The sequence below is a fragment of the Panthera tigris genome, chromosome B1 (assembly GCF_018350195.1).
Source record: "Panthera tigris isolate Pti1 chromosome B1, P.tigris_Pti1_mat1.1, whole genome shotgun sequence".
Lineage (NCBI taxonomy): Eukaryota > Metazoa > Chordata > Mammalia > Carnivora > Felidae > Panthera > Panthera tigris.
The window spans coordinates 33,102,916-33,120,017 of record NC_056663.1 but is presented as its reverse complement, the minus strand read 5'-3'; the positions used below and the strand labels follow the sequence as shown (position 1 = coordinate 33,120,017).

The window sequence follows — 17,102 nt, the reverse complement described above, 5'->3', positions numbered from 1 at the left end:
ACTATATGTGAAGTATAGTATCGCTTGAGAGTTGAACCCTAACTTTCAAATGATACTAAAGTTAAATGCTAAAAAAAAACAACAAAAACAAAATCGGGGCACCTGGGTGGCTCAGTCGGTGAAGCAACCGACTCTGGATCTCGGATCAGGTCATGATCTTACGGTTTCATGAGTTCTAGCTCCACATGGGGCTCTGCACTGTCAGTGTTCATTCTCTCCCTCTCTCTCCCTCTGTCCCTCCCCTGTTCATGCTCTCCCTCTGTCTTCAGAATGAATAAAGTTAAAAACATTAAAGGAACCGGATGCCAAACCGAGAATTGATGATCAACTCATTAGTAAAAAAGGAAATGCACATTAAGACCGTGGTAGAAAACCATTACATACTTATTATTTCGGCCAAAGTTAAGCTATCGGATAATTTGAAATGTTAGCACGAGGTAGAATGATAGGAACTCTCAGAAGTGAAACATGATACAAATACTTTGGAGGTAATTTACCACTGTCAAAGTGGGAGGTACGTATGCCCTCCCTGTGATGTAGTGATGTATACCCCTAAGTATACGCTACGGAGAAATTGTGGTACATAGCCGGGAGATCGATACAGTGGCATTCAGAGCAACATTGTACAAAATATTCCCAAACAGGAAATGATCCAAGGTGCATCAGGATAGAATCAGTACAAAAACTGTTAACTATGAATATAATACTATACTACACAACGATAGAAATATATAAACTTTACATACATCCATCGACGTGGATGAGCCTTACAAATACGCTATTGAGCAAAAGAAGCAGCCACAAAAGAAAAAAACTGTAATTCACTTGCATAAATTTCAAAACCAAACACAATCAAACTAAAGTTCTCAGAGGATAAACTATAAGAAGATAAATCTATAGAGACAAGACAGACAGATGGTAACATTTCTTTGGTTGCTGTGTCTGGTGAAGGGAGATTCTGTTTGGACTATGGAGAGGCATGTGGCAATTCTTTGCTTGGTCTGAGTGGTTCACAGATGTTGCTTTATAATTGTTTTTTATTTTTATTTTTTTAACGTTTTTATTTATTTTTGGGACAGAGAGAGACAGAGCATGAACGGGGGAGGGGCAGAGAGAGAGGGAGACACAGAATCGGAAGCAGGCTCCAGGCTCTGAGCCATCAGCCCAGAGCCCGACGCGGGGCTCGAACTCACGGACCGCGAGATCGTGACCTGAGCTGAAGTCGGATGCTTAACCGACTGAGCCACCCAGGGGCCCCTATAATTGTTTTTTAAACTGTACATACATGTTACGCACTCTTCTCTATGTATAAGATATTATAATTGCCCTCGAAACTGTATATATGTGTTATTCACTCTTCTCGGTGTATAACATATTTCACAAGAAGAAAAGCAAATTTCAAAAAGGCAAATCGATGATGGAACTAAATCCACAAACATCAATGTGAACAGAAGACAGATACGGTCAAAAATTAAGAGAACATCATGTTTATATTTTTTACTTCGCATTTCTCATGGCTTTGGTTTGCACTGAGTACTAATTATCTACTGTTTGTGTTGCTGCCTGTGCATTTTAATAGCTGTTCACTGATCTAGTCTGACCTTCTGTTTAGTAATTTTAAGTAGTCAGCGGGAGGCATTAAATTGCATCAAGACATAATGCATTATGTAATATAGTAAAAAAAAAAATAAGGTAAGATGATGCTAGCGTTTGCAAAGCAGCAAAATGTAAATGAGACCCTTTGGATACAAGACATGCCTTTAATTAGAAGAGAAATGTCACACAACTGAAGTGCCTGGTCTTGGGGGTATAAAGATGAAGAGCATCCTGCTTCCTCCTCCTCCCAGGATTCTGAATTGAAATCCCTTTAATAATTTTCTTACATTTGGATTTCAGTTCTGAGCAAGGCTATTACACAATTTGGCAAATTAGTTTCAGAAAGACCGTTGCCAAGGTTATTTCCTAATCATGTAGGGTAGGATTGTTTGAACAATAAAGAAGGCAGAGCCAGGATTTCAAAGCAAGTCTTTCTAATTTTGGCAACTGTATCAACTTCCACATTGGCATAGTCTCCCTAAGAAGGCTCTCAATGATTTTTGGAATTATCTATTCAATCTCCTTTGAGGCCATATCCAATGTTCCATAAATCCGGTGAGGTATGTTATTGTGACTCTAGAAGGTGTATGAAATCTGCCCTCCCTGATCAACTCAAAAATAGAAATGGTTTCAATAACACAATCAATTTCTGTTAAGATGTTTATGCATCTGCAAGCCAAGAAATAAAATATAGTGTGAGTGATATCATAGAAAGCTCCCTGGATCGGTGTCCAAAGACCTTACAGACAGTGTGACCTTGGGCAAGCCATTCAACCTTTCTCTGTATGATTCATCTGATCTGAAAGATGTAACGATGCCTGTCAAGCCAATCTCACACGTGATGGACCAAATGAAGATGTGGAAATGGTTTGTAATTTCAAGACATCCAAGAAATATTTTACTAGTATTACGAAACCCAAATGGAGAAGATGCTCAGATTTTCTGCTCTTTAATATCCTCAAAAATCATGTGCATCTAATGGCAACTCTCCTCCCAGTTACGCATGGCAGTTCACCTCACCAGATTTAATGGTGCCAGTCCGTGAATCTCCACTGCCAGGATTTTAACTCCAAGGAGATGCACTTTATAGGAAGGTGACTGGGGAAAATGAATAGAAGGACAGAATGACATAAAGGGCTGGACTAAGCTTTAGGTTCTTGTCTTTCTCTGTGTGACATCAGATGTCAGAAACAGATCACTGCTCACGACCCATCTATTCTAAAGCTCGATATAAAGAGTGCATTGAAACAGGAGACCTGCTGATTGTCTGGCTGTAGAACATACGCTTTGAAGTTTTCTGGAATAATGGTAAGTGCCTGGCTCCGACCCAACTCTCACCAGGTCCTCCAGTGTGGGCTCATTTTCAAGAAGAACCCACCAGCACTAGCACTGGATGACTCTATTCACAAAGGAGAGTTCTTTCCTGTGTAAAGTAAACTGGACCATACAGGGTCTGAATCCATGACCTTGGCCTTGTTAGCGGTCCTCTAGGTGAGGTAATAGGCCCAGATGGTAACAAGATGTAAAACTCTTTGCAGAAGTCACTCTGTACTTACGTAGATCAGAAATGACTTCCAAAAACTGAATCCTTTGATGGCATGTGTTGTTTAACCTCTAGGTACATAGTCTGTGGTTCTACAGAAGCAAAAGTAGGGAGACAGATGGTCAAGCTGGAGGGAAGGAAAAAGAGAACAAACATAAAGGGAAGGAAGAAAATGTTCAGATTCTGGCCAATACCCAGAAAAGTGAAATATAATAAAAAGCTTATAAATCTCAAAGCATAAGAAGCCTAAGCATAGACATTAGCTGCTGCAGTACAAAGCTTAGCCATCAAAATGAAATATCTCCCCTTCAAGAGAACACATTATCATCAAGGCAAAATATAATACACAGTTGGATCGGTAAATATTCATGAAAAGTCTCCAACCACGAAATATGTGTTAATGTGAATGAAAATAATCCTGGACCTTGGAACACTTGAGAAGAACTCCACAGTTTCAGAAATCAGGGGCAAGGCCACTGACTGGCCCGGGATATTTCCAGCAGCCGCGGGGACAGAGTTCTCCCCACCCCTTGTTACCAAGGAAATTTCAGAGCCTGTCTATAAATAGCTCCCTGCCATTAGCCCCATCAGGAATGAGGTTCTGCAGAACACTGCAGTTCTGCCTGCTGTTGAAGGAAATTTCATTCTAACTATGGCTTTCCTTCTTCCTTCCTTTCTTTCTGCAGAAAGCAAAAAAGAAACATAAGTAGCACAGGAAAGAAAATGAAAGAAAAGTTGATAGCTCAAGAGTGCAATGCTTCTTTTTCATAGGAACACTCCTTAAACTCCTGCAGATAGGAAAATAACACATACAATGTTCTTCGTGTTAAACTAGGTAGGAAGGAGATTGGTTGTGATATTTTCAGACTTGGCCTCTGATGCCTGCTTCTCATTTAGTCCGTGAAGAAGGGACTATTATCGTAACTTAGTATCTTTCCCTTTATTGAATAAACTCCCTTATGAAGTTTCTTCTATCCAAGACATTCACCTAATAGAACTGGTTTTTAATTTTGCGGTATTCTTACTTTGATAAATTGCAAGCTCCTCTCCTACATATCATCAGTTCTAGCCTCTTTTCCCCAATTTTCTGTTCCTGTTTTCTTTTTAACTTGTACCTACCAAATAGCCGAGTAATTTGAGAATATTAGTTTATTTCAACAGACAGACACATCAGTTTGGAAAAACAAGTGGCCGTGATACAGCTTCCTGGACATCATTTCAGCAGATAGTTGTAAACAAAACTGATCTGTTTAGAATCTTCAAGACTAACATTTGGTCAGTACATGGTGAGAATGAAGCTGACCCTATCTGACCACCTCTCCCGCCTTTGGATATCTTCTGCCCACAGGGTCTGTAATCGTGTCTTGGAACCCCAGGATCAGCTCATCTTAGCCTGCGTAGGGTGTCTTCCTCTCTGCTTTCCTCTTCCTCTCCCAAAGCAAATTTTAAATGTTTCCCCAAACTAATATGTAAATTCAACACTAGTGAGGCCCATTGGCATTGATAAGCAAATTGTAAAATTTATCCAGAGATACGCAAGAATAACCAACAGAAGTTTTAAAGGAAGAATAAGGGAGGGACTTGTCCAAAAAATATCAAGACATGATGCGGAACTATATTAGTTCTAACAGTAACAGGTGTCAGCAGGAAAAAGCAATGGGACAGAGAAGAAAATCCAGATACATGACTATGTATTTGCATACGTATATATGCATATATATAAATATCAAATATGAAAAGTTGACATTTTAAAGCAGTGGGAAAATTTATCGGACCATTGGTTATCCATCAAAATAATAGAGTCCCTACCGCATGCTGTATACAAAATTGAACTCAAATTATGAAATGATCGAATATTTTAAAAGTTTGGAAAATACTATAATAAAATACAGGGGACTAACATTATAAGCTTTGAGTGGGGTGGAAGAAAAGAAGACTAAGCAATCCATAAACCCAGAAACTCCAAAGGAAAATATGAATATATTTGACTATGAAATATAGTCAATATAGTCAATATAGTCAATATAGTGAAAGACACTAAATCAAGAAAAAAATCATAACCTGAGAGAAAATAATGCAAGATATGTAACAAAATGTTTGTGTTCATTATACAAATCTTAAAAATCAATAAGAAGAAAAACAAATAACAGAAAAAGAGTAGAGAATATGAACCAATAATTTATGGAGGAAGAAATACAATGACTGCTATACATATGAAAAGGATGTTCAGTCTCACTAGAGGTAAGAGAAATACAAGCTAAAACAAAATGAGATTTTGTTTTTTTAGCTCCCATATGACAAAATTTAAACACTGGTAGTAGCTACAATTACTGAGACTGTGGAGAAAGGGATTTCTTGCACATTTGTCTATCCTGGTTAAACTCATCTTCCGGCTTGCTCTTTGGCTGCTTGTATGCAGGTGGAAAGATCTGGAGGAGAAAAATACACAATCACCCTGAAAGTCGAACTTCAGACTCATGATCCTAAATCTCTGAGGCACACAGCACTGCCCGAAAGATCTCACTGCCCTTTCCACGCTCCAAAAATATCATTTGCTTTGTGTTTCTTTTCTCTCAGAACTTTGATCTTTCCAACCCTCCTTTACAATCACTTCTTTCATAGCTAATCTCGTCTCACCTTTCATGAAGAAATTATGGGCAGTTAGGCAGTAATTCCTATGTTCGCACCACTACGTCAACCACCCTATTTGCATCTTCGTCTATACCATCGTTTTGCCTTTTGTTACTATGGATAAAGTGTCCCTAGCCCCATCTAAGGCCAGTCTTGAATATGGACCGCACCACGTGTTTTGTTTTGTTTTTAACGACCTAACTCCTGAATTTCTCATCACCGATTTCTCCTTCCGTTGGATCCATTTCATTAGGGTACCAACCTAATCTAGCGTCCGCCATTTTAACACAGACACACCCACACCATAAACCTATGTCCTCCTCCAATTAACGCCCCATTTCTGTGCTCTTTTTCTCAGCAAAACACCCACTCCTATGAGCTACCTAGTTCCTTATAGCAACTATGAGGCATTATGCTTCCATGTCCACCACTGGGCTGAGATAATGAAAATTAAAGTGATAGATGAACTCCATTCTGCCAATGGCTTTGCTGTCCTCATCTTATTTGAACGCTCAGCAGCCGTCAAGAGTTCACCTCATCTGCCTACTTAAGATAATCTCTACTCTTGGATTCTGTTACCCTAAAACTGTTACATTCTCCCTACTGGATTCCCTACTGTGCACTTATTTCTCCTTTTTTGCTTGACATTGATACATGAAATGATTCAAGACTCTGTTCTGTGTCTTCCACTCCTCTGTCGACACTCTCGCCTTAAGAGATCTTTTCCATTCCTGTGTCCTTAAATACCATATATACTCTGGTAACTTCCAAGTTCGCATTTCTCTCCTCACATTTACTCAACTCTTTGTATATCTAAGATCTTTCTTGCACCTCCTCATCGGAGCCTAAAGGTTGTTACAAAATTAATAAAACCAAAGCAGAATTCTTAACACACCTGTCCATATCCAAGGTTATGTTTTTTTCTCATCTTCCCTATCTTAGTAAATGGCATCACTAATGAACAGTGGCCCAATACCAAATTCTAGAAGTTAGTCTTTATTTATCCTAATACTCCTATCAAAAATTAAATTAATCAGCAAGTCTTGGCAACTTCATCTCTAAAATGTATTCCTTGGGAATGCAAGCTGGTGCAGCCACTCTGGAAAACATTATGGAGGTTCCTCAAAAAACTAAAAACAGAACTACCCCATGACCCAGCAATTGCACTACGAGGCATTTATCCACGGGATACAGGTGTGCTGTTTCAAAGGGACACATGCACCCCCATGTTTATAGCAGCGCTATCAACAATAGCCAAAGTATGGAAAGAGCCCAAATGTCCATCAATGGATGAATGGATAAAGATGTGGTATATATATATACAATGGAGTATCATTCGGCAATCAGAAGAATGAAATCTTGCCATTTACAACCACGTGAATGGAACTGGAGGCTATTATGCTAAGTGAAATTAGTCAGTCAGAGAAAGACAAAAATCATATGACTTCACTCATATGAGGACTTTAAGAGACAAAACAGATGAACATAAGGGAAGGGAAACAAAAATAATATAAAAGCAGGGAGGGGGACAAAACAGAAGAGCCTCATAAATATGGAGAACAAACTGAGGGTGGCTGGAGAGTTGTGGGAGGGGGGATGGGCTAAATAGGTAAGGGGCACTAAGGAATCTACTCCTGAAATCATTGTTGCACTATATGTTAACTAATTTGGATGTAAATTTTTAAAAATAAAAAATAAAATTCATGCACATATTCCTAATCTATATAATGTTTGCACTTCACTGCTAACCCTTGTCAAGCCACTCTCCTTTCTCCCATGATTAGGGTGGATTATTGGTCTCTTCTCTTGCTCATTTGAAACCCATTCTCCACAGAGCAGCCACATCTTTCTAAAGCATAAATCAGATTCCCACCCACCAACACACACACACACACACACACACACACACACACACACACACACATGCCGTCCTCACCTACCTATATCTAAAAACCTTATCATGGCCTTGCATTGGATTTAGAGCAAAGAAGCTTTCCATTCATCTGGCTCCAGCCTATATCTTCAAATTTATTATTTTCAATCGTCTCCAGCCACACAGATCTAGGTCTCCTTGAATACACCAAATATCTTAGGACTATCGGTGTGTCATTCTTTTCCTTTTTCACTCTGCTTCCAGATCTGTACTAGGCTCACTGGATTTGGGCTTTCATTTTATGGGTTGTTTAAAATTTCTTCTCTAAGCTTAAACCATACCTTCCCAGTAAAACTTTCTCTGATTATGTAATCTAAAATAACTAGATTATAATCACTCTTTGTCACATAATCTTTTTTTAATACCACGTATAAGTTTGGACAGTTATCTCATTCTTTTATTTGTTACTTACCTCTCTTCAACCCATCCCACCTCTATCGAACTCTTTGATGGAATGTAGGCTGTACATTTGGTCCTCTTTGATGGACCTCACCTGTATTTTTCATAACTGTGTACTTTGTATGTAAAAATATGCCAAACACAATCCAGAGACAATCCCAGATTTTCTGAGTGCCTCCAATGTAATCAAGGGTTCATATAAGATGGAGGAAGGAGGATCACAGTCAGAGAGAGAATATGTAAGGGCAGAAACAAAGATTAAGGAAGAGACTACTGGCTTTGAGGAGGCAAGAAGGGGTCAGAGGCTAGGAATGTAAGCAGCCTCTAGAAACTGAGCAAGGTGAAGAAGTGGGTTGTCCCCTAGAGCCTCCAAAAGAAACGCATGCCTGCCAACACCTTGATTTTAGCCCAGTAAAATTGATTTAATATTTCTAATCTCCATAACTGTAAGATAATATATTTGAATTGTTTAAGCCCCCAAATTTGGGGGTCTGGTTACCTCTGGTAATTTGTTTACAGCCACAATAGAAATTAACACAACCTGTCAAAATTTGGATTTCCATGTTTTTTATTTCATCAATTTATTTCACCTCAAGAAATCTATCCTACAGAAAGACCAAATCACTTGATTACTGTAACTTTATATGAAGTCTCAAAATTGGGTGGTATATGTCCTCCAATGTTGTTCTCCAGTATTTTGTTACCTTCCCATGTAAATTTTGTCTTTCCACATAAACTTTAGAATGAGTTATTGGTTTCTACAAAAGAGTTTGTTGAGATTTTGATTAGAATCACAATGAATCAATGGATCAAACTAGAAAGAACTGACAGTCTATATCCATTCTTCTCATCTATGAACACAAAATATATTTCCATTTATTTAATTTCTTTTACCAGTATTTTATAGTTCTCCCATTAAAGTCCTACATATTTTTTTTAGATTTATAACTAAACATCTCCATTTTTATGCTAATGTAAGTATTATTAGGTTTTTGAATTCAATTTACAATTGCTCATTGCTAGTATGTAGGAAAGCAACTGACTTTGGATATAGCCTTGAATCTGATCATCTCGACATACTTGCTTATTAGTTTCAGAATTTTTTTGTCACTTTTTGGGATTTTCTACATAGACAGTCATATTTTCTATGAATAAAGATGGCTTTTATTTCTTCCCTTCTGATCTTTAAGTCATTTATTTCATTTTTTTTTTTTTATCCTTTGCAATCCCTAGGACTTCCAGGTATGTTGAAAAGGAGTGATAGGAGGAGACATCCTTGTCTTGATCTTGATCTAAGAGGCCAAGAGTCTGGTCTCTGTATCACCACCAGTAACTAGTAGGTTAGCTATTGATTTTTATTTTCCCAGATATTTCTTTTCAACTTTAGGAATTATCCCTCTACTCTTAGATAACAGTTTTTTATCATTAACAAGTGTTAGAAGTTTTGAAATGCTTTATTTTGTATCATTGATCTTTTGTATGTGTGTTTTATTTATTTTTAAGAGAGGGAAAGAGAGAGAGAGAGCACACAGGCGCATGCACCAATGGGGGAGGGGCAGAGAGAGAGAGGGAGACCCAGAATCTGAAGTAGGCTCCAGGCTCTGAGCTGTCAGCACAGACCCTGATGTGAGGCTCGAACTCACAAACCGTGAGATCATGACCTGGGCCGAAGTCACACACTTAACTGACTGAGCCACCCAGGTGCCCTTTGTATCACTGATCTTTATTTGCGTCATTGCTCATGTTATTTTTCTTCTTTAGTTTTTTTTTAAATAAGATAGATTACATCAATTTTCAAATACGACACTGGCCTGAATACCTAGAATAAATCCCACAGAGTCACGGTATAAAATTCTTTTTATACATTTTGGCTTTAATTTGCCAATCCTTAACAGTTTGTGAAAGATTTTTGCATCTAGGTTTATAGTTTGCTGTTGATGTGTCTTCTGTACTTGATTTTGGTGTTGGCCAATATAATGCTATTCTAATAGCTGTTCCCTCTGCTTCTATTTTCTGGAAGGATTATGGAGGAGTGCCATTATTTCTTCTTTTAATTTATGGTGGAAATCACCAGTGAAATCATCTAGGCCAGGTTCTTTCTTTGTTGAAATATTAATAACTGATTTAATTATTTAATAAACATAAGGCCTCTAAACGTTCAAATGAAAGGAAGAGTCACATACCTCTCATTTTAAATCAAAAGCTAGAAACAATTAAGCTTAGTGAGGAAGACATATTGAAAACAGAGATAAACCAAGAGCTAAGCCTCTTGCACCCAACAACTAGCCATGTCATGAATGCAAAGGAACAGTTCTTGAAGTGATTCTTTTCGTGGAGTTGGGCAAAGTAAAGTGAAAATCTTCTGGAAAAGAATCACCATTCTCGATGCCATTACACCATTCATGATTCACCATAAGAGGTCAAAATATCAACGTGAACAGGAGTTTGGAAGAAATTGACTCCAACCCTCATGGCTGACTTTAGGGGGTACAAAAATTCAATAGAAGAAGTGATTGCAGATGTGGCAGAAATAGCAGGAAAACTACAATTACAAGTGCAGCATGACGATGTGACTGAATTGTTGCAGTCTCACAGTAAAACTCTGATGGATGAAGCCTTGCTTCTTATGGCTGAGCAAAGAAAGTGGTTTCTTGAGATAGGTTCTATTCCTGACGAAGATATTGTGAAGATGGTTGAAATGACCACAAAGGATTTAGAAGATTGTATAAACTTAGTTGATAAGGCAGCAGCAGGTATAAGAAGATTGAATCTAATTTTGAAAGAAGTTCTACTGTGGGTAAAATCCTACTAAACAGAACTGCATACGAGGGAGAAATCGTTCATGAAAGGAAGAGTCAAGGGATGCAGCAAAATTCATTGTTGTGTAAAGAAAAGACACAGACACATGAGAAGATGCTCGTTATCACTAATCATCAGGGAATATAAATCAAAACCACAATGAGATGTCACCTCATATCTGTTGGAATGGCTAAAATTAAGACAAGAGGGGCACCTGGGTGGCTCAGTCGATTAAGCATCCGACTTCTGTTCAGGTCATCTCGCAGTTCGTGAGCTCGAGCCCCATGTCAGGTTCTATGCTGACAGCTCAGAGCCTGGAACCTGCTTCGGATTCTGTGTCTCCCTCTCTCTCTGCCCCTCCCCTGCTCATGCTCTGTCTCTCTCTGTCTCAAAAATAAATAAAACATTTTTTAAAAATTTTTTTTAAAAAATACAAGAAACAAGCGTTGGCGAGGGTGTAGAGAAAAAGGAACCCTCGTGCACCATTGGTGGGAATGTAAATTGGTATACCACTATGGAAACCACGTTGGAAGTTCCTCAAAAAATCCAAAATAGAAATACCATATGATGCAATAATTCCACTGTTGGATATTCACCTAGGGAAAATGAAGACACTAACTGAAAAAGATATACCCACACCTATGTTTATTGTAGCTTCATTTACAATAGCCAAGCTATGGAAGCAATATACGTGTCTATCAATAGACAGATGGATAAGGAAACTGTGGTATGTATATACACAATGGAATATTACATAGTCATTAAAAAATGAGGCCGTGCCATTTGAGACAACATGGATAGATCTGGATGGTATTATGCTAAATGAAATAATTCAGACCGAAAAAGACAAATACCATATGATTCACTCAAATTTTTTAAAAATGACCAAACGAAAAGCTGTATCAGAACTATAAATACAGACAACAGACTGATGGTTGCCAGAGGGGAGAGGAGCGGGAGTTGGGCAAAATAGGTGAAGGGAGAGGGAGATACAGGTCTCCAGGTATAGAATTGAGTAAGACATGGGGATAAAAAGTAGAGCATAAGGAATACGGTCAATAATATCGTAATAGCAATGTAATGGGGCAGATGGTGAATATCGCAACTCTATGAACTTGTCCGATCGCTAAGTTGTACACCTGAAACTAATGTTCCATTGTGTGCCCGCTATACTCAACCAAAAGAAAATCATGGTTGTGTTATTTTAAGAAATTGCCACAGCCACCCCAACCTTCAGTAGCCACCACCCTGATCAATCAGCAACCATCGACATCGAGGCAAGACCCACCAGCAGAAAGATCACAACTCACTGAAAGTTCAGAGGATGGCTAGCATTTTCTAGCAATAAAATATTTTTTTAATTTTTTGTAATGTTTATTTATAATTTTTGAGAGGGGGTGGAGGGACAGCGAGAAAGGGAGACACAGAATCTGAAGAAGGCTCCAGGCTCTGAGCTGTCAGCCCGGAGCCCAACGTGGGGCTCAAACCCACAAACCGTGAGATCATGACCTGGGCTGAAGTTCGGCGCTTAAGTGACTGAGCCACCTAGGCGCCCTTGCAGTAAAATATTTTTAATTCAGGTCTGTACTCTTGTTACATATATGCTTTACACACTTAATAGACTATAGTATACTATAAACATAACTTTGATATGCACTGGGAAATTAAAAAAATTCATTTGACTCACTTTATTGCGATATTAACTTTAATGTAATGGTCTGCATTTGAACCTGCCCTATCTCCAAGGTATGCCTATCGATCTTAAAATTTCTCATCACAAGAGGGGCGCCTGGGTGGCTCAGTCGGTTGAGTGTCCGACTTCGGCTCAGGTCATGATCTCACAGTTCAAGCCCCGCATCAGCCCCGCATCAGGCTCTGTGCTGACCGCTGGCTCAGAGCCTGGAGCCTGCTTCAGATTCTGTGTCTCCTTCTCTCTCTGCCCCTCCCCCGCTCACACTTTGTCTCACTCTGTTTCTCAAAAATAAATAAATGTAAAAAAAAATTTTTTTTTTAATAAAAAGAAGTTCTCATCACAAGAAAAAAAGTTTTGTAACTGGGCATGGTGATGAATATTAGCTAGACTTACTGTGGTGATTATTTCACAATACGTACAAATAACGACTCATTATGTTGCATACCTGAAACTAACATAATGTTATATGTTAATAATATCTCAACAAAAAATACATAAACATAAACATAACTCAGGTTATTTATTTCTCCTTGTGTGAGTTTTGGTAGTTTATTTCTTTCAATGAATTAGTCTATGTTCTCTAAGTTATCAGTTTGTAGTCATAGACTTGTTCATTATATTCCTATATCACTCTTTTTATCTCCACGAAAGAGTAGTGATGACCTCTGTTTCAGTTTTGTTATTGGTAATTTGTGCCCTTTCTTTCTCTTTTTTCTTCATTAGTCTCACTGTAAGCTTATCATCTTGATCTTTTTCAATAACTAGTTTTGATCCAGTAATTTTTATTGTTTTCCTGTTTTCAATTTCATTGATTTCTGATCTAACTTTTTATATATATTTTTTCTGCTGCTTGCTGTGGATTTCTTTCATTTCCAGAATTTAATTTTTTTTAACATTTATTTTTGAAGGAGAGAGAGACAGAGCATGAGTGGGGGAGGGGCAGAGAGAGAGGGAGACACAGAATCCGAAGCAGGCTCCAGGCTCTGAGCCATCAGCACAGAGACCGATGTGGGGCTCAAACCCACGAACCGTGAAATCATGACCTGGGCTGATGTCGGTCACTTAACCAGCCAGCCAGGCGCCCCGGATTGAGCCACCTAGTCACCCCGGATTTCTTTCATTTCTTAAAGTAGAAAATCAGATTCCTAAACTTAGACCTGTATTGTTTTCTAATATATGTGTTTGATAAAATTATAAATTTCTAACCACTTCTTTAGCTATATCCTACACATTTTGATCTTATGTTTTTATTTTGCTTTAGTAAAAATATTTTAAATTTTATTTTGAGTCTTCTTCTTTGACCCATGTTTACATAAAAGTGTGTTGGCAATTCCGAAGTATTTTGGGAATTTCCCAGCTATCTTTCTGTTATGGACTTTTAGCTTAATTCCACTGCAGTCCGAAAGCCTATTTTACATGATCTCTATTCTTTAAATTTGGTATGTTTTACAGCCCAGAATGCAGTCTATCTTGGTGAATCATATGAGTTTGAGAGAAATGTGTAGTCTTGCATTATTTGATGGAGTATTCTATAAGTATCAATTAAGTCAATGTGATTAAATAGTGCTTTTCAGGTCATCTGTCTCCTTACTGACATTCAGCCTACTGGATCTGTCAATCACTGATAGAAGAATATTGAAAACTTCAACAACAGTGGAGCATTTGTCTAGTTCTCCTTTTACTTCTATCAGTTTTCGCCTCGTGTTTTGACGCTGTGTTGTTAGTCACATGAACACTTTGGACTGGTATGTCTTTAAAAATTGACTCCTTTATCACTGTGTAAGGACACTCTGCTTCCCTGATAATCCTCCTGGTCCGGAAGTGCATTTCCTCTGAAATTAACGTAGTTACTGAGGTTTTCATTAGCATGATATAGCTTTCTCCATTTCCTTTATTTTCAACTTTATATTCAAAGTGAGTCTCTTATTAACAACATATAATTTTTTAATTCCCTTTACCTCTGTATCGTAAAAGGTGTGGTTAGACCATTTACATTTAAAGTGATTAATGAGGAGCACCTGGGTGGGTCAGTCAGTTGAGTGCCCGACTTTGGCTCAGGTCATGATCTCACAGCTCATGAGTTCGAGCCCCATGTCGGGCTCTGTGCTGACAGCTCAGAACCTGGAGCCTGCTTTGGATTCTGTGTCTCCCTCTCTCTCTACCCCTAACCCACTCGCATTCTGTCTCTGTCTCTCTCAAAAATAAATACACATTAAAAAAATAAGTGATTATTGATATAATTGGATTAATGTCTATGTTTGTAACTGTTTTCTATTCATGCATTTGTTCTTTGTTTTATGGCTTCTTTTTCTGACTTTTCTGGTATTAAGCATTTTTGTGTGACTCCATCCATCTCTTATCTTAGTATGTTACTTACCCTCCTCTTTTTAGCTGTTTCTAGTGATGCTCTAGAGTTACCAATATAAATGTTTTAATTTTTTTAAACGTTTATTCATTTCTGAGAGACAGAGCATGAGCGGGGAAGGGGCAGAGAGAGAGGGAGACACAGAGTCTGAAGCAGGCTCCAGGCTCCAAGCCGTCAGCACAGAGCCCACCACGGGGCTCGAACTCACAAACCGTGAGTTCATGACCTGAGCCAAAGTCGGACGCTCAACCAACTGAGGCAACCAGGCGCCCCTAAATTTTTAGTCTAAGTCTTCCTTCAAATAGCACTATAACACATACCCCTCACATATAAAAAGTAACCCAAATACCTCCTTTCTATCCCTTCGGAAATTATTGTCATTCATTTCACTTATCAATATGATATACTCACCTAATGTACTGTTACTCATTTACTTAAATAAATAATTATCACTTAGATCAATGGGGAATTTTAAAAAAAGGATTTTGTTCTGCCTTCGCTTATTTCTTCTCTGATGTTTTTTTTTTTTTCTTTTCATGTAGATCCAATTTTCTGACCTACATCATTTTTCTTCTACTTGAAGAACTTTTAACATCGCTTGCAATGAAAGCCTGCTGGTGACGAATTCTCTCATCTTTTTAAATTTTCGGAGTCCTTATTTCTTCCTCACTTTTGAAGAAGAATGTGTTGGATGGAGAATCCTAGGTAGTTCTTCTCTTTCGACCCTTTAAATATTTCACACAACTCCCTCCTACCTTGCATAGTTTCTGATAAGTTTGGTGTAATTCTTGTCCGTGCTTCTCCATATGTAAGAGGTTGTCCCCCCCTGGTTTCTTTCAAGATGTTCCTTTGTCTTTCCTCTTCTGCAGCTTGAATATGACATGCCTAGGAGTGCTTTATTTTTGGCACTTATCCTGCTTAGCATACTCTGGGTTTCTTGGATCTTTGATTTGTTGTCTATATTTTGGAAAGCCAGCAGCCACATTCTCTCTTCTCCATTGGGTATTCCAATCATGCCTAAGTTACACCTTTTGAAATGGTCCTACATTCCTTGGGTGCTCTATTCTGGTTTTATCTTTTTCTTTATTCTCTGTTCTTTCTGAATTTTGGTTTGGGAAGTTTCTATTGACCTATCTTTAAGATCATTGATTCGTTCCTTTTTTTAAAAAAAAAATTATTTTAATGTTTATTTATTTTGGAAACAGAGAGAGACAGAGCATCATGGGGGAAGGGGCAGATTGAGAGAGAGACATATAATCCAAAGCAGGCTCCAGGCTCTGAGCTGTCAGCACCAAGCCTGACGCAGGGCTCGAACCCACAAACCGTGAGATCACGACCTGAGCCGAAGTCGGATGCTTAACCAACTGAGCCACCCAGGTGCCCTGAGATCGTTGATTCTTTCTTTAATTGTGTTGAATCCACTGATGAGTCCTTCAAAAACGTTCTTCAGTTGGGTTACAATGCTTTTGATCTAACATTTTCTTTTGCTTTTTTCTTAGAGTTTCCATCTCTGTTTACATTACTCATCTGTTCTTTTGTGTTGTCTACGTGTACCAGTGGAATCCTTAACATATTACTCATAGTTATTTTAAATTATTTAACATTTATTTATTATTGAGAGACAGAGACAGAGCATGAGCATGGGAGGGGCAGAGAAAGGAGGAGACATAGAATTTGAAGCGGGCTCCAGGCTCCGAGCTGTCAGCACAGAGCCCGACGTGGGGCTCGAACTCACAAACCATGAGATCATGACCTGAGCTGAAGTCAGACGCTCAACCGTCTGAGCCACCCAGGCGCCCCTCATAGTTATTTTAAATTTCATTTCTGATATTTACAACATCTTTGTAACCTGAGTCCGGTCCTGATGATTTCTTTGTATTTTGAGGCCATTTTTCCTGCCTTTGGCAAATATTATAATTTTCTCTTGAAAGCTGGACTTCATATGTTAGGTAATAGAAACTGAGGCAAATAGACCTTTGGTCTATGTGAGGATTTATATTAATTTGGCTAACCTTAGTTGTATTTCACATTTTTCATAGCCAAAGGCATCAACTTTCTCTAGTGTTCTTGTTTTTGCCTCCCTGTTGACTTCGGATTTCCCTAAGTACTTCTCCTCGGGGAGAATCTAAGTCTTACAGCCCTT

General features: G+C 38.4%; 1 pseudogene; it reads left to right on the top strand.

Moving 5' to 3' along the window:
• Window positions 1-12,233, top strand: part of LOC122238061 — a 111,513-nt pseudogene extending 99,280 nt beyond the window's left edge.
• The last annotated feature ends 4,869 nt before the right edge of the window (window positions 12,234-17,102 follow it).